Here is a 25,173-nt window from a genome sequence, read left to right as displayed (position 1 = left end):
TTAAAGCACTAAACAGTATAGTATTTAAAAATTATACAAAGTTGTTCACTCTCTACTACAAAGCAACAGAACCACAGAACCAACTGACAAACTAAGTTCAAAATAGACTACCAAAAAAATCTTTCTAAAAATATAAACTAACAGCGTCATATAGAAATAGACATGGTGGAAACTTAGATCGATACACAGGGTAAATCAAGCATTTCAAGATAATTCCTTCTTTGTTATCCTCAAGGACCCATTCTCATGAATGCTGCCTAACAACAGCATTGTTTTGTAGTAGTAGTATAACAGTAGTACTTATATCAAACACTTAGAAATTGCCCCAACCATCCATCACAAAAGGAATAAAGAGAGCTGAAATCAAGCTTAGCAGGTACTGAATGCCTTTCAGTGAGCTACAAATAAGCTAAAAAATTTAGACAAGCACCCAAACAGAGCTCTATGGGCCCCATTCCCCTATGATATTAAAAAGAAAAAAATTATATACAAACAGTTCTCTTCCAAAAACTTTGGATACCAAGTTTCAGACTCTAAAATAATTTGGCTGCTGCTAAGCAAAGAGTATATAAACACTGAGGCTCTTCACTACAGCAGTCTCAACATTTTATTCTCCAAAGGATACTCTGTGCTGCTGTGACTTGTATTTGTTATAGTACATTGATTTAAGGAAAAGATTCCAATAAACATATGAACTATGAGACTATAATGAAGGTATGTTAACCCTAGAAAACAAAGAAGACTCAAGTTTTACTAGGCATTAGATTATTTAGGAATTGAAATTTCTGTTCATAAATTCTGGATTCATTTTCTACTGTACCATTTAGCGTAACAACAGTTTAACACATTATTTCATTAGCAGGTAAACCAAATGCCACAAAAGGATTACATAAAAAGCATATATACTTCTATAACCTAAAACTAATTAGCCTTTTGTAAAGCACTTTGCTAACTGACTGGAAAACTGAGGTAGAGAGAAAAAAAAAAAGAAAAAAGAAAGGCAAAAGATGAATCAAAAGGTTGTGGCTGGACTAAATCCTAGTTACCTGTTCTCACACACCCCAAAGAAGACATAAAAATGGACACCATATCTTTTTATAACACCTGCAAGTTGTACAACAACTTGAATATTGTATGACTACTTCTAACTGAATCGTGTATTTCCAAGTTTACGCACAAACAGGTGTTTCTTGTATGCTTATTTACAGAAATAAATGTCCAGAAACATGAATTTGAGGGACTACAATTTCTTGAACCATTATTTTTGTCTAGGCAAATTAAATAATGTTGATAGTTTTAACATTGTATACTTTATTGTAATAATTTTTAAACTCATAATCCAGTTATAGTACACATCAAGGACTGGCAAACTCCAGCACATCAGCCAAATCCAGCCTGCTACTTGTTTTTATATGGCCCACAAGCTAAGAATGTTTTTTACATCTTTATTTTTTAAATTTTTTTAAAAAATTATTTATTTATTTATTGGCTGTACTGGGTCTTTGTTGCTGCACGTGGGCTTTAGTTGTGGTGAGCGGGGGCTACTCTTCGTGGTGGTGCGCGGGGTTCTACCTGTGGTGGCCTCTTTTATTGTGGAGCATGGGCTCTAAGCACACGGGCCTCAGTAGCTGCAGCACATGGGCTTAGCAGTTGTGGCTCATGGGCTCCAGAGTGCAAGCTCAACAGTTGTGGCACACGGGCTTAGTTGCTCTGTGGCATGTGGGATCTTCACGAAACCAGGACTTGAATCCGTGTTCCCTGTGTTAGCAGGCAGATTCCCAACCACTGTGTCAGCACAGAAGTCCCTACATTTTTAAATGGTTGAAAAAACTCAAAGGAAGAAAACTTTGCGACGTGAAAATTATATGAAATTCAAATTTTAGTGTCCATAAATAAAGTTTTATGGGAACACAGCCATGCTGATTCTTTGCATGTTGTCTCTGGCTAGCTACTTGTGTGCTGCAATGGCACAGCTGTAGTTACAACAGAGACCTCGAGCCTGCAAAGCCTAACATATTTACCATCTGACCTTAGTTTGCCACTCCTGGTATTTATGATAACTATTATTAATTAAAATACAAGATTAAGATATCCCAATTATAACAAATATGAGAGTGATTGTTAATAGGGGCTTTTATTATATGACTATTCAAGCACTAGGTTCTTTTTATCTGACTTCTTGAAATTTAGATATTACGTTTTCTTAAAATATGATTAATTAAGCTAGCTCCATAGTTCTCAATCTGTAGCATATTCATCTAGGCACCGTGTAGAAATACAGATTTCCAGGCCTCCTGGATTCTCTTGGCTTTGGGGCCCAAGAATCTACACTTTAAAAAACACCCTGGGGACTTCCCTGGTGGCACAGTGGTTAAGAATCCACCTGCCAACGCAGGGGATATGGGTTGATCTCTGGTCTGGGAAGATCCCACATGCCACAGAGCAACTAAGCCCATGCGCCACATCTACTGAGCCTGTGCTCTAGAGCCAGTGAGCCAAAACTACTGAGCCCATGTGCCACAATTACTGAAGCCCTCGTGCCTAGAGCCTGTGCTCCACAACAAAAGAAGCCACCACAATGAGAAGCCTGCACACCAAAATGAAGAGTAGCCCCCGCTCGCTGCAACTAAAGAAAGCCCGCATGCAATCACTTTTTAAAATAAATTTATTTATTTATTTTATTGGCTGTGTTGGGTCTTTTTTTGCTGTGCGTGGGCTTTCTTTAGTTGCAGTGAGTGGGTCTACTCTTCGTTGTGTTGCGTGGGTTCCTCATTGCTGTGGCTTCTCTTGTTGTGGAGCACGGGCTCTAGGAGTGTGGGCTTCAGTATTTGCAGCACATGGGCTCAATAGTTGCAGCTCACAGGCTCTAAAGCGCAGGCTCAATAGTTGTGGCACATGGGCTTAGTTGCTCCATGGCATGTGGGATCTTCCTGGAGCAGGGATCGAACCTGTGTCCCCTGCACTGGCAGGCGGACTCTTAACCACTGTGCCACCTAGGAAGCCCCACATGCAATCACCTTCAAAAAATACATAAATAAAAAACCCCCTAGGTAATTCTGATGCAAATGGTCAGTAACACACCCTTTGAGAGCATTAAAATGGTTGGATATTCCTCCCAAATGGCAAACAACTGTATTTTTCAAGTTTAGTACCATAAGACATCAGTTTGCAAAGGGGGCTCCAGGGATCCCTACAGATCCTTGAGACCCTTTCAGAGGGTTCATGGGTGTTCAAATCATACATGAGTAAAAGAGCTATTTAAGAGGCAACATAGGCCAATTCATTTTAATGTAAAAGTTCACAGATGTGGTGTCAGATTTTACACAATAGCTAACCTTTAAGAAACTATCACTTTTCAGATTTTGATGTAGCATCAAAGAAGAAAGATTATCTACAATTATCTGAAAATAATCTTTCCTTTTCCTATTACATTTCTGTGTAAGCACAGGTTTTCTTCATATACTTCAACCAAAACAACATATCCTAACAAATTGAATGCAGAAGGAGATATGAGAATACAGCTGTTTTCTATTGGCCAGATATTTGATGTTCTTCCCCCCCCATTTTTAAAAAACTATAGATACAGTTATTTATGTTGTTATTTTAAAATAAGTAAATAAATATTTTAAAGTTTTCTCCTTTTAATTTCTAATTGCTAAATACAAATAAATATAACCACAATAAGCAAAAGCTCTTTGGAGTTCTTGATAATTTTTAAGAGTATAAAGGGGTGGGTACTGAGACCAAAAGCAGTTTGAGACCCACAGTTTGAGAAATAAACAGTAGAGTGTCCTGAAATGATCAAAGAGAAGGTCAAAATTAATTTCTGGATTTCAGGCTCAGACATGTAAGGACAGGTTTCAAAGAAAGGAGCCAGCTTAAATAGTTTTGCAGCAAATGACTGAAAACAGAGGGGAGTGAGAATTAGGCTGAATCATAAGTTAGGCAACACATGGCCAAAGCTTAGAACCTATATGGAAGCAGCTTCATACAGGCAACTACTAGACAAGAACTTTTTAAAAGTCTCTCCAGGCTTTTGGAGGATTCACGGAATTATTCTGAGCTATTCTCAGAAAGGTTAATAAAGCAAAATCAAAGAAACAACAACTTGCTAGAGTGACAGTGGGAAGCAGAGTTAGATGTTAGAGAACATTATACTTATCCATGTTTGGCCTCAATATGATTTTAGAAGTAAAAAAAATTCCTGGAAACTGGTAGGCTGTCAAAAATCTAGTGTTGTGTTTTGGTTTTTTTCCTACTCATTTTCAGATAAAGTGTGATCCCTAAAACAACAAAGCAATAGCAATCAACCCCAAAACCCTGATCTTTAAGGATAAATTTTAAATCTTCACGGACTTAATTTAAATAGGCTGCAAACAACAAACCTGATAGACTTTAACATTAAATCCCAGTATGAGTTTGGTCCCAGACAGGAAACAGCTACAATATCCCACAACAATAATCATGGAGGCCCTTAGAAATTCACAAGAAAAATATCTGTTTTCTAAGACTGTCCACATACTGGCAACACAGTGACCTAGCTGGGGTATCCAACTGACTTTCAAAAGTCCCTAACATAGATATGTAAAATATTAGCAAACTACTGCTTGACCAAAACTTAAAAAAAAAAAAAAAATTAAATGGTGCTATAAAAGATATGTTAGTACCAGAAATACCAGAAAAACCATGTTAAATAAAACCAGGATGGTGTTACTCAAGTTTGATAAAGCTTAAATAAACATTACTGGCAAGAAACTTGGTGCCACACAAATCATTTATAGCAATCGTATGTTATATTCAATAAGTCACCCTGTTTTTATAACAAAGTCAGGCATATTCCTATTTCAAAAAGAACGGTTATGCTCTATTTTTTAACCTGAAAAAAAAGTAACTTTTCTACTACATGGTAAATTTTAAGCCCCAAATAAAATGTGGGGAACATAAATCTCTGTCAGCTATGTCAGAAAGAAGCACTATACCAGATAAGAAGATATTAGTAGGTAATTCCACTTAAAGAAAACAAGTTGGGTTTTGTGAGAAGGTGGGGCTACAGCAGAACAAACTATTCCCATGGAGGCCCAGGCCACAAGATCACAAAGTAACTTTTCAAGCTAAATCTTGGCTCTTGTTAGACTTTCACAAATTGACATTTATTAAGGATAAATGTAGTACTGAATTAGAGAAACTTCTGCACAGTCAGGTTTCAAATATATGAGAACACTTAGGATTAAATTAATCAAAAGATAAAAAGAAGCTAACAAAGACATGAGTTTGCAATGAGTTTTGTTCTCCTTCATGACACTACTGTAGCAGCTCACCTTTGGTTTAGTTGGGAATCTTTCCTAGATGTCTGCTTACAAAGTTTTAAAAACTAGATAGTAAATTTGTCTTTTCCTAAAACTGTTCCTGAATTTGAATATTCATCCTTCCTTTCCAAGGAACCCATGCAGTATACGGTTACTTTCAAAGCTGACGAATTTTGCCTTCATTGTATAGTCAGTGAGTACATTATTCAGATTTTTTTTTTTAAGTTTCTCAACAAAAGGACAAACGAGAAGGAAAGGAAACAAAATACTATGACAACAGAAGGGAAAAAAAAAACAACCAACCACATTCTTTCAACACAGTGTCCACCAGGGAAATTCTGAACAGAAAATGTCATAATAAAATATTTTAAGACATAAAATGACCCCAGTGCAAAATATTTGTTGTTGTTGATTTTCGTTTTGTTTTTAGCTCAAAGGAATTATTATTTCTTGTCATTTATGTTCCTTACTTTTTGTTTATTCATTCCCACTGGGTCAGTAGAACCATTTCTATTTCATTTTCTTTACATTCTATTTTTCTTCCTGATTCTTCAATAAGTTCCTTTATCTGAGCCTCTACTTATGAATGTTTGGACTGGAAAGGACCTTGAGGGGTCATCAAGTCCATCCGTCTGCTTTCCAGGAGAATTCATAACTACAATCTAGATAGATAAGAATGCATCAAAAGAAACTGTATTCTGTCCCTAACAGCATGCTACTTTATTCCACACAAACATTTCCATTCACAATTTGCAGTTTTCTAAAAATGAAAGTAAAAATTAAAACCCCAAAAGAGGAAGGTGCTTTAAAACTGCATTTATCAGCTAAAATTGCTCAAACATAAATTCAACTATCAGGCTAAAATTAACACACGGGAAAGTTGTTGGCTGCCAACATAAAGTCTTTAGTCCCTAGAGATGTCCTCTGATGTTTTATCTTATTTGTAAGTACCATTTTACCTACAGCACATAGTATGACAAACTTAGATCACAACACCAATAAACTATAACATATATCATGTATATATATATATATGTATGTGTACTTTTTTTTACACATGCTGTAGGTTTTTATTTCAAACATAAAATGAAAAGTTAGGTCTAAACTGGAGATGTCAATATTTGTAGGAAGCTACAATGTAACTGTTATATGGGCAATAGTTTAATTCTTTAATATGTAACTTAAAATGTTCAGGGAATGATGTTTCTTCCTAAAAGAGTTTCCAAAACAGAATTTCATCTAATGACAAAAAACGTGGAACTATGAGGAAACACTGTTCAATCATTCTAGAATTATTATTATTTTTTAAAGGAAGCAGGACCAGAGATCTTGGAAATGGGGAAAAGATAATACTTAGAAAAAACAGGGGCCAGGGAAAGCAGAGCCCAGACACTGTATTCTGATTAAATATTGCTTCTCAGGAAGATTATAAAATGAATTATTAAATAGATGGCTTATGAACAAGTAATGCAATGATCTATAAGCACTAGCATAAGAAAGCTAAATAGTAACTCATGTTTAACTTTACTTTCTTTTTTGACAGGGTCACTAGCCTAGGAGCTCAGGGATAATGTCAGACACAGAACATATTTAGATTTCACCAGAACACCTCTTAATACCTCATATGAAATATAGGTTAGATAATAAAACAGTAGGTGGATTCATAACTGAATTTTACCCAAAAGGTTCATTAATGGATTAATATCAACCTAATGATAGTGTGCTGATGTTACACAGCATTGTTCCACTCATATATTTTTACCAGTGACCTAAAACAAAAACATAGGTGTCATGTTTATCAAATTTAACTATCAACAATAGAAAGATATGAGGAATGGTTAACAGGCTAAATAACAAGCAGATGCAAACGGGTATATACAGAATGGATAAAAACAAGGTCCTACTGTATGGCGCAGGGAACTATATCAATATTCTGTGATAAAGGACTTCCCTGGTGGTCCAGTGGTTAACACTCCACGCTCCCAATGCAGGTGGCCCAGGTTCCATCCCTGGTCAGGGAACCAGATCCCGCATGCATGCTGCAATCAAGAGCCCACATGCCTCAACTAAACATCCCGCATGCCACAATGAAGATCTCGTGTGCCGCAACTGAGACCCAGCACAGCCAAATAAATAGATAAATGTAAAAAAAAAATCCTGTGATAAACCATAATGGAAAAGAATATGAAAAAGAATGTATATATATGATAACTGAGTCACTTTGTTGTACACCAGTAATTAACACATGGTAATTCAACTATACTTCAACAAAAAATAAATTTAAAAAAAGGCCAAATAACATTATTGAGCTAAAACAATAAACCAAGACTAACAAGATGACAATTACAGGGATAAATGCAAATTCCTCAATTAAAATTTAAAAATTAATTATATAAGTTAATGTGATCTTAGGCTTTAAGAACAGAGGTATTCAGTGCAGTGAAAAAAGAGGCCCTACTCTCCCCTGTACTTTGTATTGATCAGATAATAACTGAAATGTTATATTCAGATCTAGATAAGAAACCCTAAAAACTCAGGCAACTAAGTTGATAAGGAGACTGAACTTTATTAAAAATGTCACTTAAGGAATGGCTGAAAGAATGTGGGATATTTACCCCAGTAAGAGAGGCCTTAACAGGACATAACTGTCATCAAATATTTGAAGGACTACCATGTTGACAAGGAATTAGGTTTATTTATTGTAGCTTCAGATGGCAGGAGTAAAGAGCCTCACAATGTAAAGAATGTTCTAAAAGTAGAGCTCCAATAATGGAACAGGGTATCTATGAAGCAGGGACCTCTTCCTTACAGCATTTAGAAGTTAAAAGATCACCCACCGGACATTCCAAAATGATCCATTTTCACATTTCATGAACATATCAATACTTGATCTTAAAATAAGCCTGTTAGGCGTAGACAACATTCAAAACTGAGAAGCTTAAAAATTGTTTTATTTGACATGTTTCTAGAGATGGAAGACATTTTTTTCATGAACTCTAAAATCATAGTACAATTAGAGAAACCAACAACAAAAGAAATAATGCTTTTTCTTTTTTAATGAATGCTGCATTTGTTTTTCTCAAAGAAACAACACATGCACCATAACTTTAGTACCTTTATCAAGGGATAAGGGACAACTGTATGCCAGCTTGCCAACTAGTTTCAAGAAGAGAGCTGTTTTTATTAAACATTTACATGGCAATGCTATTTGCTCCACCTAAAACTTCCTCTCAGAAAGGCTCCTCCTCATCAGACGTGGATAGGAGGCTGCTGTTAACACTGACTCCCTCCTACTGCAGCCCAGGGAAAACTCACTCTTGACATGTACAAAACAATAACTTGTGAGAACTTCAGAGCAGCTGTGTTCAGGCAGAGCCAGGGGCTTAAAGCAGCAGCTTGAGAGTAGGTTGAAAAAACAAATTTCATTTTGGGTTGGAAGTGGGGAGAGAAAGGAGATATACAATAACAGTATCTATTAACATTTAAAAGCCCTGGTAAACAAAAATGCTTAAAAGTTACAACACTAAAACTATCACAGGATGTAACCTTTGATCCATAAGTTTAAAGATGAGCAGTGTTTATCATTCAACCTTTCTGCTAGGTGTTAACACTAATGAGATGGTGCCCAAGTCAAACCTATCACAAATTCTAGGATGGAAGAATAAAACAAGAACTTTGCTCTCTCATTGGCTGTCTTTTTGTGCTGCTGCTAGGCAAACTGTGAAAATGTCTGAATGTCCAATAGCAATGCTCTGAATGTGAAATACTGGAACCCAATTAAGTAATTAATGCTAAAAGGTCAGTAATTAATTGGTCTCAATGTGCTGCAGGCGTAACTTCCTGGCCAGGAGGACAAATGGTTGCTGAAAACCAAAGGTAAATACAAAGCAACATACTCTGGTCTCTCTTCATATAACACCTTTACCGGTATTTCAGATGTTATTTTGCTTCCAAAAGGAAAAGGAATGTAAAAGACAAATCTATGCAATAGTAAAGAAGTTATTAATTAGTTGCCTGTATTATTTCATTATTAAATAATACACAACTATCAAAGAAAGGGCAAAGACGTCCCTTTTTTGTGCAGAATTAAGAACTGGTAAGACTACTTAGTATAGCTGCCAAACTTTTCTTTAGCTTCTTTTCTTACAGACGTGTTACATTTCGCAATAGTCTTCACTTACCTTATATCCTCCATGTTTAAGTACAAATTGTTTGATTTCCCCAACCCTTGCCCCCAGGATATCAATATTATGACATATCTTTAGCTTCTGAATCTGAACACAAAGGAAGAAACTGAAAAATCTTCACTTTCCTGAAATACGTGTCCATTTTATTCACACCACTTAAAAAAAACATGAGCTAACTAAAACTAACTGCAACCAACCATTTAGCAACTCTTCAAGAATACGAGTGGGTAAGAAACACATTTAACAAAAACTTCAGTTTAGTACATTTTTCTGTGCTTAAGATACCTATAAAGACCTATGTCTCCATAAGAATTACTTACACTACTGAAAAGTTTTTAAACAGAGGAATCAAGCGAGCTTGTGGAGAAAACTCTGCACACCCCCACAAATCTACACTTACTATGATACAACCTTCAAAGACATTAAAACACCTCTGATAAGTAGAGAACAAACTTTTAAAGTTAGGAAAGTAGCAACGCGGGAATCTGGGTAGGAGGTGCCCTGGGTAGTAAACACCCCAGTCAGAGAACATAAGCAACTCAGAGCAACATATAACTCCCGCTGGGGCTCCAACCTGGCCGCTTAGGTCCCAAGCCCCCATCCCTGAGTTGAGGAAGAGATGAAGTGTGGGAAGAGGAAGGGAGGGAGAAAGGAAATCAGAGTAGAAGTAATGAAAGTGTTCTATTTCTCTCCTTCTCTACCTCCATCCCAGCTTTCTTGCAGGCTGGTCACCAGACTGGGTGCCATATCCACCAAAAGCTCTAAATCCATTTCCCAGGCTTTTTCTGATACGTAGGCTAAATACCTGTATGTATCAACCATCTCCTTCACAAACACCTTCCCGACCCCTCTGGATTCCCCCATACCCTTCCCAAAGTGCTGCCTTTTGGCCACTAAGCCCATCCCTATTAAGTCTTCCTAAACGCATTCACTTAATTTCTCCATATCCATACTTTCTCTCTGGTATCATGTCCCTGATACTTTTTGTATAATTCAATCGAAATGCCATGCTCTCACTTCCACTTACTCCCTATCTTCCCAGCAAAACCAAATGCCATGTTTTCACCTACTCATCCCTACCTCCTGCCCATTACCCCGACTCTTCCAGTGCCAAGCCTCTAACCCCACTCTCTGAAGCAGCTCTGGGTCTTCAATCAGTTTAGTACCTCTCCCCTTTCTCCCATGCCACCCCATTCCAGGCTCCACGAGACTTCCATTCCCTCAGGAATCAACTCCCCTCTCCTTGCCACGCCCTGTGCCCCCCGGGGCTACTTACCCCAAGTTCTCCCCACACTTCAGGCCTCTGGCCCCGCCTTCCCCCCCCCAAAGGAAGGAGGCGGGAGGAGGGAGAGAAGAGGGGCGGCACTCCGCAAAGTAAAGGTGACCTCCCATTAGTGCTCGCCGCTGCCAATCGTAGGTTCCTTCTCTCTTATTGGTCGGCGTTAGTCCATGCCCCACCCTCTTCCTCAGACAGGGCCCGGCCACCGCCTCAGCGCCCCCGTCCAACACGCACTGGGAGGGGAGACCCCGGCCTGGGACACTGGGACTGGCCAGAGTTGACGGGGAGACTCCCGTCAGATCATGGACTAGTTAATGTTATCAGGACTCACCCGCTGGTAGCTCCGTCGCCTCCCGCCCGCCCACGCTCGATCCCACAATCTGCCTCCAGCTCCTTCTTTCCCCCCTCAGCGGAGCAGATACTTTTCTCTCGTCCGGCCAGGCGCGCTCACTTCTCGCGATATATGGAGAAGGGTTGGAGGAAGGGCGAGATCGGCGAGGCCTGAGTCGGAAAGGGGCCGAGGGGCGGGGCTCCGGGAAAAGAAGGGGCCGGGCTTTCGGTGGGCCGGGGTTGAGGGGGAGGCTAAGCGAGTTCCGTGAGTGCTGGGCACACGTGTTAGGCTGCCGAGTGTAAGGGGAGAAAGAAAAAGAAGGAAGGGGAATCTTTACAGGTGCTTGTAGTAATGGAGATCCAAACCGTTCTCATACTAGAAAACTAGATTACCTCAAAGGAGCGCACTTTACAAATGAGACAAGGTTATACCTCAGTAAAGCTGTTTTTTTAAAAAAGCGTGTGGGCGGGGGGAATTCCCTGGCGGTCCAGTGGTTTGGACTCTGCAGGGGCCACGGATTCTATTCCTGGTGGGGGAACCTAGATCCCGCAAGCCGTCCTCAGAGCCAAAAAAAAAAAAAAAAAAAAATTTTTTTTAATTAAAAAAAGGTGGGGGGGGGTAAAACGAAACAGCTACACGAGGTGATTCAGTGTTTCAAATAGTCGAGTAGTTTCCTTTTCTTCTTTGCACTCAGTAGCATCACTGTGGACATAATCTCTGCTGTGTGTGTGTGACCGACTGTATATTGGGGTGAGGAGTGGTAAAAGTTCAACCGCAGGAACTGGCGGCTTTTTAAAAAATGTGCAGATTGTTTATACTGCCCTCCAAAGTTATCACTTCCTTAATGGCAAAGTAGTTGGAAATATTTTAGCCCTAGAACTGGAGTGAATGTGTTGGGAAAAGCGAGCTCCCAACTCTATCATTTTCTTTGAGTACCTTTACAGTGGAGCCAGCAATCCCATTTTACTCAAAGAGTTGTAATGATCAAATGAGATAATGTATGTGAAACTTCTTTGGCATTAAAAGGCACTATATTTATTACTCAGCAAGTATTTTAACAAATACTTAGGACATACTATGTGCAAAAAACTGTTCTAGGCTTGGGGAGAAAAGTAGACAGACCAGGTCCCTGGTCTGGTAGAATTCACATTTTAGTGGGGAGTGGGGGACAGTTAATAAACACAAATACTGTATTTCAGTTAGTGAAGAGTGCTTCACGGTAATGAGACAGTAAGTGACCAGGAGTAGGGTAGCAACTTTAAACCTGGTGTTGAGAGGCCTCTTTGAAGAAGGAACCTTTGAACTATGAGAAGGAGATAGCTTCGGGAAGATTTTGGGTGAAACATCAAATGCAAAGACTGTATTTAAAATTTTCTCATATGGTTTTACCAAGGTGGTAAATTTTATGTTATGTGGTTTTTTACCACAACTTAAAAAAAAAAAAAAAACTTTTAAAATGTTGTAATTATAAGGAGAGTTGACTCAAAATATTACCTATGGAATCTCTTTTCTCTCAAGTAACTTCCTTTTGCAGCTTTATATTACTCAGCTTTCTGAACTTCCTGCCTAGGATCTTATCTAGCCTCATAGCCTCTGAAAGGTAGAAAGATCCAGGTGGTTTCTCCCTAGACAACAAAAGTGAAACAGAAACGTACACTTATATTCTTGTGAAGTGAATAGAGAAAAGTTGAGAGGAGTCTTGATTTCCAATCTGCTCTCCCCTAAAACAATTCCTACTTAAAAGAATACAATGATAGAAACAGACACTCAATATATATGGGAGATTGGTGTATAACAGAGGTGGCATTACAAATCAGAGAAGAAGGGATTCCACAAATTGTGCTAGGCCAATTGACTCTATACATACAGAATAATAAATATAATAGCCAGCCTTTATAGATCTTACTATGTTCTAGGCCCCACTCTAAGTGTATTACATGTATTAATTCATTTTTCCCCAAATATATGTCTCCAATCCGTACCTCTCCCCTGAACTGCAGACTAATTAACAAATCCTACTTGGATGTCCTACTTAACAGATCCACTTGGCTGTCTAATTGGTATTTCAAACTTACCATGTCCAAAATAAATATTTCCTTTCTCTCCCACATGTGCCCCTTCCCTAATCTTTCCTATCTTAGTAAAAGTTACCTTCATTGTTCCAGTTGTATTTTTTTTATTGTGATATAATTCACATACCATAAAATTCTTTTTTTTTTTTTTGGCTGCACTGCTCGGCTTGTGGGATCTCAGTTCCCTGACCAGGGATTGAACCTGGGCCATGGCAGTGAAAGCACCAAGTCCTAACCACTAGACCACCAGGGAACTCCCCAAATTCATCTTTTTGAAGTGTATATATATAGTGCTTGCATCAGCAGCACATATACCAAAATTGGAATGACACAGAGATTAGCATGGCCCCTGTGCAAGCATGATGAAAATTTGTGAAGTGTTCCATATTTTTCAGAAATAGAGACACAGATGTAGAGAATAAATAAGAAAAAAAAATCAAATTGTACACTTTAAATATATGCAGTTTATTATGTCAATTATATCTCAATAAAACAAGAAAAGAAAAGAAAAAAATAAAGTGTATATGTAAATCAACCATACTTCAATAATAAATAAATAAAATAAAAATAAAGTATACAATTCAGTGATTTTTAGTATATTCACAAAGTTATGCAACTATCACCAATATCTAATTCCAGAACATTTTCATCACCCCCTCCAAAGAAACCCCATATTTAGGACTTCTCTGGTGGTCCAGTGGCTAAGATTCCGTACTCCCAATGCAGGGGCCCCAGGTTTGATCCTTCGTTGGGAAACTAGATCCCACATGTATTCTGCAACTAAGAGTCCACATGCCACAAGTAAAGATCCTACATGCCACAACTAAGAAGTCCACATGCCACAACTGAGTCTGCATGCCACAACTAAGAGCCTACATGCTGTGACTACAGTTCCCACATGCCGCAACTAAACATGCCACAACGAAGCTCTTGTGTGCCATAACTAAGACCTTGCACAGCCTAAATAAATAAATAATTTAAAAAAACAAAAAAAGAAACTCCATATTCATTAGCAGTCACTCCCCATCTACCCCCACCAAATCCTGGCAACCACAAGTCTACTTTCTGTCTTTGTGCATTTGCCTATTATAGACATTTTATATAAATGGAATAATATAATATGTGGCCTTTTGTGGCTTCATTCACTTACAATGTTTTCAAGGTTCATTCATGTTGTAACACGTAGCAATCAGTACTTTATTCCTTTCATAGCTGAACAGTATTCTATTGAATGAATATACCAATTTTTGTTTACCCATTCATCAGTTGATGGACATTTGGGTAGTCCCACTTTTGGGCTATTATGAACAATGTGACTCTGAACACCCATTTACAAATTTTCACATGGACATTGTTTTCAATTCTCATGATATATACTGAGGAATGGTCTTGCTGAGTCATATGGTAAGTCTACGTTTAACTTTTTGAGAAATCGCCGAATTGTTTTACAAAGCAGTCGCATCCTTTTACTCCTACTAGCAATATATGAAGTTCCCAATTGCTCCACATCCTCACACCAACACTTTTATTGTCCATCTTTCTGATTCTAGACATCCTACTGGATGTGAAATGGAATCTCATTGTGGTTTTGATTTATATTTCCCTAGTGGCTAGTAACACGGAACATCACTTCATGTGTTTATTGGCCATTTATACATCTTCTTTGGAGAAATGTTTATTCAAATCCTTTACCCATTTTGTAACAGGATTATTTGTTTATAACTATCTGGTTTGCATGAATACCAACTTAATTTCAATAGCATACAAAATCTTTGCTCTTATATAGCTTTATTTCCTTTCTCCTTTGTGCTGTTATAATTTCTATATTTTCATTGATATTCTCTATTTGTGCTGTTATTGTCATACAAATTGCATCTTTCCTCATTGTACTGAGGTAAAAGATAGATATGCCCCAGGCTGAACAGCTGCAACTGGTTTCCCTGGGCTGAGCACTTTTGTGGACCCTTCGAGATGGGATACCAGTGGGAGCATTGGGCCCTGATTGGGTGCATTATTGAGGATTTTCTGGCTCAACACATGCTCAGAGAAGGCCCTCAGTCTAGAGGAAGGACAAAAGGAGGGAGAAGATGCCAGCTGGAATCCACCTTGGCTGAGAGATAAGCATGCACACCAAGACCAAATATGGAGATTACTGGCCAGAGACAACCCAGAAAATTGCCCCCATAGAAGCAATTTAAGCTGCCCCTATGGTGCGTAACTCACTCTGAGTCCTCCTGTGTGTTCTTCCACAAGTACTATGCTTCTAATAAACACTTTGATCTTTTTCATAATTTTGTTCTCTTTACTGAATTCTTTCCTCAAAGAAGACAAGAACCGAGGTCATTCTTCCAGCTTTTCACTGCTGGAATTAGCATAACCATTAACATAGATTTATGATTATTGTTTTACACAATTATCTTTTAAGTACTATAGGAGAGAAAGAGTTACAAACAAAAATTACATTTACAGCCTTTTATATTATATTTACCTATGTAGTTACCTTTATTGGTACTCTTTATTTCTTCATGTGGATTAGTTACTGTCTAGTGACCTTTCACTTCAGCCTAAAGGCACCCTTTAGTATTTCTTGTAGGACAGGCATGCTAGTGATGAATTCTTCTCATTTTTGTTTATTTGGGTATGTCTTAATTTCTCATTCATTTTTTGAAGGATAGCTTTGCTGGATATAAAATTTTTGTTTGACAATCTTTTTCTTCTAGTACTTTGAATAAGGCACCCTTCTACCTTTGGCCTCCATGGTTTCTGATGAGAAATTGTATTGAGGATCCCTTATATATGGTGAGTCACTCCTCTGTTGCTGCTTGCAAGATTCACTCTTTTAAAAAAAAAAAATTATCTGTTTTGGCTGCACTGGGTCTTAGTTGCAGCACATGGGATCTTCTTTATGGCATGTGGGATCTTTAGTTGCGGCATGTGGACTTCTTAGTTGCGGCATGCGTGTGGGATCTAGTTCCCCCAGCAGAGATTGAACCTGGGCTCCCTACATTGGGAGTGTTACCCACAGGACCACGAGGGAAGTCCCTGAAGATTCACTCTTAAATTTTGACTTTTGACAGCATGGTTATGATGTGTGTAAGTATGGATCTGTTTGAACTTTTCCTTCTTGGAGTCTGTTGAACTTCTTGGATATGTAGATGATGATTTTTCATCAAATTTGGCAAGTTTTTGGTCATTATTTCCTCAAATATTTTTTCTGTAACTTTCTCTCCACTACTCTCCTCCTGTGGTACACTTGATGGCATATCACTGGTCATTTTTCTTCATTCTTTCTTCTTGTTCCTCAGACTAGATCATTTCAATTGACCTAAAACAGTTACTTTTTCTCTCCTGTCTGCTCAAATCTGCTGTGGAACCCTTCTAGTAAAAGTTTCATTTTCGTTATTGCATTTTTATACATAAGAATTTCTATTTGGTTCTTTAAAAAATAATTTCTGGGACTTCCTAGGTGGCACAGTGGGTAAGAATCCACCTGGCAATGCAGGGGACACGGGTTCAATCCCTGCCCCAGGAAAATACCACATGCTGCGGAGCAACTAAGCCTGTGCGCCACAACTATTGAGCCCGATCTCTAGAGCCCATGAGCCACAACTATTGAGCCCATGTGCCACAATTACTGAAGCCCACATGCCTAGAGCTGATGCTCTGCAACAAGAGAGGCCACCACAATGAGAAGGCTGTGCACCACAACTAAGAGTAGCCCCCGCTCGCTGCAACTAGAAAAAGCCCGTGTGCAGCAATGAAGACCCAACACAGCCAATAAAATAAATAAATAAATAAATTTAAAATAATAATAATAATAATAATTTCTGGGCTTCCCTGGTGGCGCAGTGGTTAAGAACCCACCTGCCAATGCAGAGGACACGGGTTTGAGCCCTGGTGCGGGAAGATCCCACATGCCGAGGAGCAACTAAGCCCGTGTGCCACAACTACTGAGCCTGCGCTCTAGAGCCCATGAGCCACAACTATTGAGCCCATGTGCCACAATTACTGAAGCCCGCATACCCAGAGCCCATACTCTGCAACAAGGGAAGCCACCGCAATAAGCCTGTGCACTGCAACAAATAGTAGCCCCTGCTCTCCGCAACTAGAGAAAGCCTGCATGCAGCAATGAAGACCCAACACAGCCAATAAATAAATAAATAAATTTTAAAAAATAATAATAATTTCTGTGTTTTCATTGATATTCTCTATTTGGTCAGACAGTCTCTTTCATTTAGGCCTGTACACGTGGTTTCTTTTAGTTCTTTGAACATATTTTATTTATTTATGTTTGAGGTAACTGGTTTATAATGTTATATAAGTTTCATGTGTACAACATTATATTTTGACTTCTTTATACACTACAGTGTGCTCACCACCAAAAGTTTAGTTTTCAACTCTCACCACAAAGTTGACTCCCTTTACCCATTTTGCTCTCCCTCCTCCCTACCCCACTCCTGTTAACCACTACTCTGTTCTCTGTATCTATGTGTCTGTTTTTGTTTGATTTGTTCATTTATTTTTGTTTTGTTTTATTTTATTTTTATATTCCACATATGAGTGAAATCATTTGGTATTTGTCTTTCTCCATCTGTCTTATTTTACTTAGCATAATACCCTCAAGTTTCATTCATGTTGTTGCATTTGGCATATTTTATCTTTTTTAAGGCTGAGTAGTATTCCATTTGTGTGTGTGTGTGTGTGTGTGTGTGCGCACACGCACGCGTGCGTGTATCACATGTTCTTTATCTGTTTTTTTGGATATATTTAAAATAGCTGATTGAAAGTCTTTGTCTAGTAAGTCCATTATCTGATCTTTCTCAAAGACAGTTTCTATTGACTACTTTTTTGTATTTTCTTGTTTCTTTGAATATCTCATAATTTTATGTTGAAAACTGGACATTTAAAATAATATAATGTGGCAACAAGAAAAATCAGATTCTTCCCCTTACCCAAGGTCTCTTTTGATGCTGTTTGATATTGGTGGTAGTTGTTTATTTAGTGGCTTTTCTGAAATAATTCTGTAAATTGTGTATTCTTTGTCATGTGTATCCTCTGAAGTCTCTGCAGAGTTAGCCTAGCAGTCAGGTAATTAGTTGACAGAGATTTTCTTAAATGCCTGGAACCAGTATGTCTTTGCCAAGGGACTTCAAATTCATATTGGGGTATGTCTTCAACACTCATCCAGGCAATTCACAACTCTGCCTTAGGCGTCACTTTCTGCTTATGCAGAGCCTCAAGTTTAGTCAATAGTGAGAGTTTAAGGGCTTCTAAGGTCTTTCCTGACCACGCACCGAGTCTTATAAATGTGCATGGCCTTCTAGACTTCCAGGAACCTGTCAGAATATTCCAAAGCCCCAGTGGACATTGTAATCCCCAGATTTTCCTTCCAAATTTTTTGGTTAGCCTATTTTTTTTTAACTTCAACTGCTATCCACCACCACAGGCAGCTGTAATGTTGAAAAACTGCCTCTCATTATTTTAAACAAATGCCTCCAAGGAAAAGGCTGTTCGTAAGAGTCTGAGTCAGATCAAATAAAGATAGCCTTGAATGGATCTTCCAGGGAACCACCAGACAGGTCAAATAATGACAGTTCTCTAAAGATGAGGCTTTGAAGGAGCTCCAACCCCATTCCACCCCCTCCATGGGGATATGGGGCTGCTGGTTTTCACTGTGATCGCAGGATTTTGGTTTTCAAGGGTACCATGGAGCTGGGGAGAGGAAAAGATGGGAATAGGGCAAATTAAAATGCCACATAAGGGACTCCCCTGGTGGTCCAGTGGTAAGAATCTGCCTTCCCATGCAGGGGATGCGAGTTCAATCCCCAGTCTGGAAACTAAGATCCCACATGCCATGGGGCAACTAAGCCTGCTCGCCACAACTACTTAGCTCGTGTACCTCAACAAGAGAGCCCGCACACTTCAAACTACAGAGCCCCATGTGTCCTGGAGCCTACGTGCCATAACTAGAGAGAGAAAACCCCTGTGCCACAACTAGAGAGAAGCCTATAAGCCACGACAGAGCCAGTGCATCACAACAAAAGATCCTGCATGCCTCAGTGAAGATCTTGCACGCCTCAACTAAGACCCAGGCAGCCAAAAAAATTAATTAATTATTTAAAATGCCACATAATTCACTGTTCTTACTGAGATTCAGCTATTTTTCTTGCATAAACACTCTGTTCACTGTTGCAAACCTTTGGTTAATTTCCAAAGTTTCAAAAAGTTGATACTGACAATTATACCAGTGTTCTCATTGCTTATACGGAAGAGTGGATTTTTGGAGGTTCTTAATCCACCATTTTTGCTGATGTCACTCCTTCCAATTGTTTTTCACCCACATCCTTTAGGGTCATCCTTAATGACTTTCTCAAAGTCCTATATCATCCTATATCAGCAAATCCTGTAGATGCAGAAATCCTTTACGTTCAAAATATATCCAGGATCCCACCACTCATCACTACCTTCTCCTCTCTCCTCACTTGTTATTTTCCAACAACACCACCTCCTCACCTTTCCTCAGACTGCCAAGCATGATCCTGCAATTTTTCTACCAGGTATGTACATTTCTTTACTTCCTTCAGATCATTGCTCAAATGACATCTCCTCAGAGATGCTCCCCTCACCCCTCTACACCTCATACTCCATCACTCTATCCTCCTCATCTTGCTTCATTTTTTTCCTAGCACTTACCTGACATATAATATTTACTAATGTTTATGGTTTGTCTGCTCCCATTAGGAAGTAAGCTCGTAAAGTTAGGGGCTCTGTAACTGACTACAGTTATATCTTTAGTGCCTAGAACAGTACCTGGCTCATGTTGGCAATCAATAAATTCTGGTTGAAAGTATGTCATTATGTTTCACTTGCTCCTCCAGGTCCACTCCCCTCCTTCTTCCCAGTGTCTAGTATGGACATCAGTGGACTCCTTTGCCCTCTGGCTTCAGCCCACGCAGAACCTTAGTACAAGTTTGGAGGAAGGAAGGACAGAGAAGTCAGAGTATTTATTCCACAGGCTCCTCCCTGCCAAATTGCCTCAGATTTACCCTATCCCTAGATCTAAGATCACTATCTTTCCAATAACCACTGCCTACCCTATTCCTTCCTTTTGGCCTCAGTGTTATGACAGCTTCTTTGCTGCTACTACCCTCAGGATATCGTACGACCCCATACGGTTCCCCTTTACCTACCCATATCTCTGTAAATAAACCCATCTCATATCATCCTAACTTAAGAGTGACATCTGTTTCTTTGGCTCCCTGCCTCATACAGGTGAATAATCCTAAGAACAACTCCATGAAGTAGACATTATTACCATCCCCATTTTAACACATGAGAACTCTGAGGCCCAGAAAGATCAAGAAACTTGCCCCAAGGTTACACGGCCAGTAGGTAACAGAGCCAGAATTCACTTTAGAAAAAAAGGTGGGAGGATATTTTTATGACAACATGATAAGGAAGGAATCCCAAAGAAAACTAAAAAAGCGTACCCATAAAGGAAAAGACTAAAAAAACTTAAATTCTCTATATCAGAAGATACCATAAACAAAGTGAAGATACAAATCACAGACTAGACAATATTTGCACTCCACGTAAAGGATTTTAGCATGTGTGGTTTTTTTTACATTTATTATTATTATTATTTTTGGCTGTGTTGGGTCTTTGTTGCTGTTCTTTCTCTAGTTGCAGGAGAGCAGGGCCTACTCTTCGTTGCAGTGCCTGGGCTTCTTACTGTGGTGGCTTCTCTTGCTGCGGAGCACGGGCTCTAGGTGTGTGGGCTTTAGTACTTGCGGCTTGTGGGCTCAGCAATTATGGCACATGGGCTTAGCTGCTCTGAGGCATGTGGGATCTTCCTAGACCAGGGATCGAACCCGTGTCCCCTGCATTGGCAGGCAGATTCTCAACCACTGCGCCACCAGGGAAGTCCCAGCATATATGTTCTTTATAGAACATATAAAGAACTCCTAGAAATTAATTTTTTAAGAAGCATAAACAACACAGTAACAAAATAGGCTGGGCAAAGGACAAGAAGATGGTCACTCCAATTGCAGTTGCCCTAGGAGATGTAGTTTCATTGTCTGAGAAAACTAACATGTGCCCTGGAACCTAGTATGTAGCTATTGATCTGGCAAATACCTTTTTATTATCCCTGTCAACAAGGCCAGAAGATGTTTGCTTTAAGCTGGCAAGGCCAGCAACACACCTTCACTGTGCTACCTCAGGGGTATATCAACTCTCCAGCCCTATGTTATAATTTAGTTTGCAGGGATTCTGATTGTCGTTCATTTCCACAAGGTATCACACTCGTTCATTACATCAGTGACGTGATGCTTATCGGACCTAGTGAGCAAGAGGTAGCAACTACACTAGACAGATTGGTAAGATATTTGCATGCCAGAGGTAGGAAATAAATCTGACGTTTCAGGGGTCTTTACCTCAGTGAAATTTCTAGGGGGTCCAGTGGTGTGGGGCACATCAAGATATCCCTTCCAAGGCGAAGGATATGTTGTTGCATCTGGCCCCTCCTACAGCCGATGAACAGGCACAATGCCTAGGGGGCCTCTTTGAATTTTGGAGGCAATATGTTCCTCCTTTGGGTGTGTTCCATTGGCCCATTTACTAAATGACTCAAAAGGCTTCTAGTTTGGGGGGAGGGGCCCAGAACAAGAGAAGGCCCTGCAGCAGGTGTTGTGCAAGCTGCTCTCTTACTTGGCCACATGACCCAGCAGATGCAATAGCACTTGAAAGTGTCAATGGCAAATATGCTCTTTGGAGCTTTTGGCAGGCTCCTGTTGGTGAACTGCAGCATAGAACCTTAGAATTTTGGAGGAAATCCCTACAGATAACTACTCTCCTTTTGAGCAATAGCTCTTGGTCTGGTACTGGGCCTTACTAGAGACTGAACCCTTCACAGTGAGCAACCAAGTTACCATGCAACCTCAGCTGCCCATCATCATGAAGTGGATATTACCTGGCCCACTAAATCATAAAGTTGTGTGTGCACAGCAGTACTCTATCATCCAACAGAAGTAGTATATATGAGATCGGGCTTGAACAGACGCTGAAGGCATAGTAAGTTAAGTGAAGAAGTGGCCCAAGCGCTCGTGATCCCCACTCCTGCTACACTGCCATCGCTCTCCCAGCCTGAACCTATGGCCTCACGTAGAGTACCCTGCCATTACTTCACAAACGAAGAGACTTAGGCCTGGTTTACAGATATTTCTGCGTGATGTGCAGGTACCATGCTGCAGCAGACAGTTGCAGCACTACAACCCCTTTCTGGGACATTCTGAAGGACAACGGTGAAAGGAAATCTTCCTGGCGTGCAGAACTCCAAGCAGCGCACCTGGCTGCTCGCTTTGCTCGGAAGAAGAAATGGCCAGACGTGTGATTATACACTAATCTATGGGCTGTGGTTAATGGTTTGGCTGGACGGTCAGGGCTTCGGAAGGAACATGGGTAGAAAATTGGGGACAAGGAAATTTAGGAAAGAAGTATGTATACCAAGGAGTTCCCTGGTGGTCCAACGGTTAGGACTCAGCACTTTTACTGCCGTGGGCCCAGGTTCAATCCCTGGTCAGGGGACTAAAGATCCTGAAAGCTGCACAGCATGGCGAAAAAAATAAGTAAATAAATTTAAAAATAAATAAAAAGGAGTATGTATACAGACTTCTCTGAATGGGCAAAAAAAGTGAAAATATTCGCGTACCTTGTGAAAGCTCACCAACAGATGACCTCAGTAGAAAAGGATTATAATAATTCTGTGGGTACCAGTCAGACTCTTTCCCCAGCTGCTCCTGTAATCACTCAACGGGCTTGTGAACAAAGTGGCCATGGTGGCAGGGATGGAGGTTATGCATGGGTTCAGCAACATGGACTTCCATTCGTCAAAGCCAACCTGACTATAGCCACTGCTGAGTGCCCATTATGGCACCATTCCCAGGCTGATCAGCCAGATACATGGTGTCAGATTGATTACACTGGACCACTTTCATCATGGAAGGAGCAGCATTTTGTTCTTACTGGAATAGACACTGACTCTAGATATGAACTTTCCTTCCCTGCATACGATGCTTCTGCCCAAACTACCATTCAATGGACTTACAGAATGCTTAATCCACTGTCATGGGATTCCACACAGTATTGCTTCTGATCAAGGAACTCATTTCACACCAAAAGAAGTGCATCCATGGGCCCGTGCTCATGGAATTCACTGGTCTTACCATGTTCCCTACCATCTGGAAGCAGCTGGTTTGATAAAACAGTGGAATGACTTTTGGAGACCCAGTTACAGTCTGCTAGGTGGCATATCTGATTATTTTTGCTAATGTATAAGCACAATTGATTTTTGCATGTTGATCTTGTATGCTATAACCTTGCTAAACTCTTAGGTCTAGTGGCTTTAAGGTAGATTCCATAGGATTTTCTATATAAGTAATTATGTTACCTATGCAAAGTATAGTTTTACTTCTTCCTTTCTAAAATATATGCTTTTCATTTCTTTCTCTTTCTTTATACACCAGCTAGAATCTTGAATACAATGTGGAAAAGAAGTGGTAAGAGTAGACATCTCTATAATTCTCAGTGCATTTCTCTATGTTTCAAATGATTCACATTTAAAATTTTTTAATTTATGTCAAAATTAAAGGAAAAATGCAAGAATAGTATAAATAGGGACTTCCCTGGCAACCCAGTGGTTAAGAGTCTGGGCTTCCACTGCAGGGGACGCTGGTTCAATCCCTGATGGGGGAACTAAGATACTGCATGCCATGCAGTGTGGCCAAATATTAAAAAAAAAAAAAGAATAGTACAAATAATTTTTCCCCCTGAGCCATTTACAAAAGGAAAATGTCTCATCAGCTCTGAATATTTTAGTGCATTATTCCTACCAAGTAGAGCGTTCTCCTACACAATCACAAGAGCCATCAGAATCAGGAAATTAATATTTGATACCTGCTACCATATAACCCACAGACCCTGTTTAAGTTTTGCCAGTTGACCAAAAAATATTCCTCAGTGCGAAAGAACCCAGCCAAGGGTCATATTTTGCATTTAGTTGTCATATTGCTTTATTCTCCTTCAATATGGAACTTATCTTGGTCTTAATGTTTCCTTGAGTTTCATGACTTTGTCACTTCTGAAGATTACAGGCCAATTTTTTGTAGAATATTCCTCAATCAGGTAGGTCTGTTATTTCCTCATAACTCAATTTAGATTATGCATTTTTGTCAGGAATTACAATCAAAGTGATGTTGTTCTAATTGCATTCTATCAGCCTGTATATTATTTTGATTTGTCCCATTAATGGTAATGTTAGTAACGTTCATCCCTTGATCATGGTGATGTCTTACAAGTCCCTCCACTGTAAAATTATTATTTTTCCTTTTGTAATTAATGAGTATTTTGTGGGAAAGTACTTTGAGATTATGGAGATATCCTGCTCCTCATCAAATTTTCACCCATTTGGTTTAGTATTCATTGATGTTCTGTGGCTTAATTGTTACTGATGGCTTCTAAATGGCATTTTCTAATTCCATCATTCCTTCTACATTAATTAGTTGTCATTTTACTGAGAAAAGCTTTTTCTTCTCCCCACTTATTTATTAATTATTACCATCAGAATGACTCATGGATTCCTGTTTTATTCAGTGGATTATAATCTTTTACTGTTATTATTCAGTTTGATGTTCAAATTGTCACAAATTTGGCCAGTGGGAACCCCTTCAAGCTCTTTTCTTTTCCTTTTTTTTTTTCAACTTCTTCCTTTTTTTTTTTTATTGGAGTATAGTTGCTTTAAAGCTCTCTTTTATATCCTTTTGAAATGATGTCCCCATCATTTTTTGAAAGTATAATTGACTTACATTATATTAGAGGTTTAAACATAGTGATTTGATATTTTTATACATCATAAAATAATTACCGTAAGTCTAGTTACCATCTGTCAGCATACAAAGTTATTACAGTATTATTGACTGTTTTCCCTATGCTGTACATTACA

At 39.2% G+C, this 25,173-nt stretch overlaps 1 protein-coding gene and 3 non-coding genes across 10 annotated transcripts in view; 2 read left to right on the top strand and 2 right to left on the bottom strand.

Moving 5' to 3' along the window:
• Positions 1-21,129, bottom strand: part of LOC130832663 (cyclic AMP-dependent transcription factor ATF-7) — a 94,813-nt gene extending 73,684 nt beyond the window's left edge. Inside the window, exon 1 of one of the 7 annotated variants that reach the window (XR_009048348.1) lies at positions 10,770-10,851. The gene's annotated coding sequence lies outside the window, so the exon portion shown is untranslated. Of the gene's footprint in view, positions 1-10,573; positions 10,639-10,659; positions 10,716-10,769; positions 10,852-11,103; positions 11,230-19,985 lie in introns of those variants that run through there. The other 6 variants (XM_057701237.1, XM_057701234.1, XM_057701240.1 and 3 more) reach the window with 6 other exon arrangements.
• On the bottom strand, positions 13,357-13,428 carry TRNAE-UUC (transfer RNA glutamic acid (anticodon UUC)). The gene has a single exon. It is a non-coding gene; the product is annotated as a tRNA-Glu (tRNA).
• On the top strand, positions 13,466-13,567 carry LOC130834281 (U6 spliceosomal RNA). The gene has a single exon (XR_009048662.1). It is a non-coding gene; the product is annotated as a U6 spliceosomal RNA (small nuclear RNA).
• A 1,558-nt stretch (positions 21,130-22,687) lies between the features above and the next one.
• TRNAK-UUU (transfer RNA lysine (anticodon UUU)) lies at positions 22,688-22,760 on the top strand. Its single transcript has one exon. It is a non-coding gene; the product is annotated as a tRNA-Lys (tRNA).
• The last annotated feature ends 2,413 nt before the right edge of the window (positions 22,761-25,173 follow it).

The sequence above is a fragment of the Hippopotamus amphibius genome, chromosome 12, assembly GCF_030028045.1.
Source record: "Hippopotamus amphibius kiboko isolate mHipAmp2 chromosome 12, mHipAmp2.hap2, whole genome shotgun sequence".
Classification (NCBI taxonomy): domain Eukaryota; kingdom Metazoa; phylum Chordata; class Mammalia; order Artiodactyla; family Hippopotamidae; genus Hippopotamus; species Hippopotamus amphibius.
This window is presented reverse-complemented; position numbering and strand designations above follow the sequence as displayed.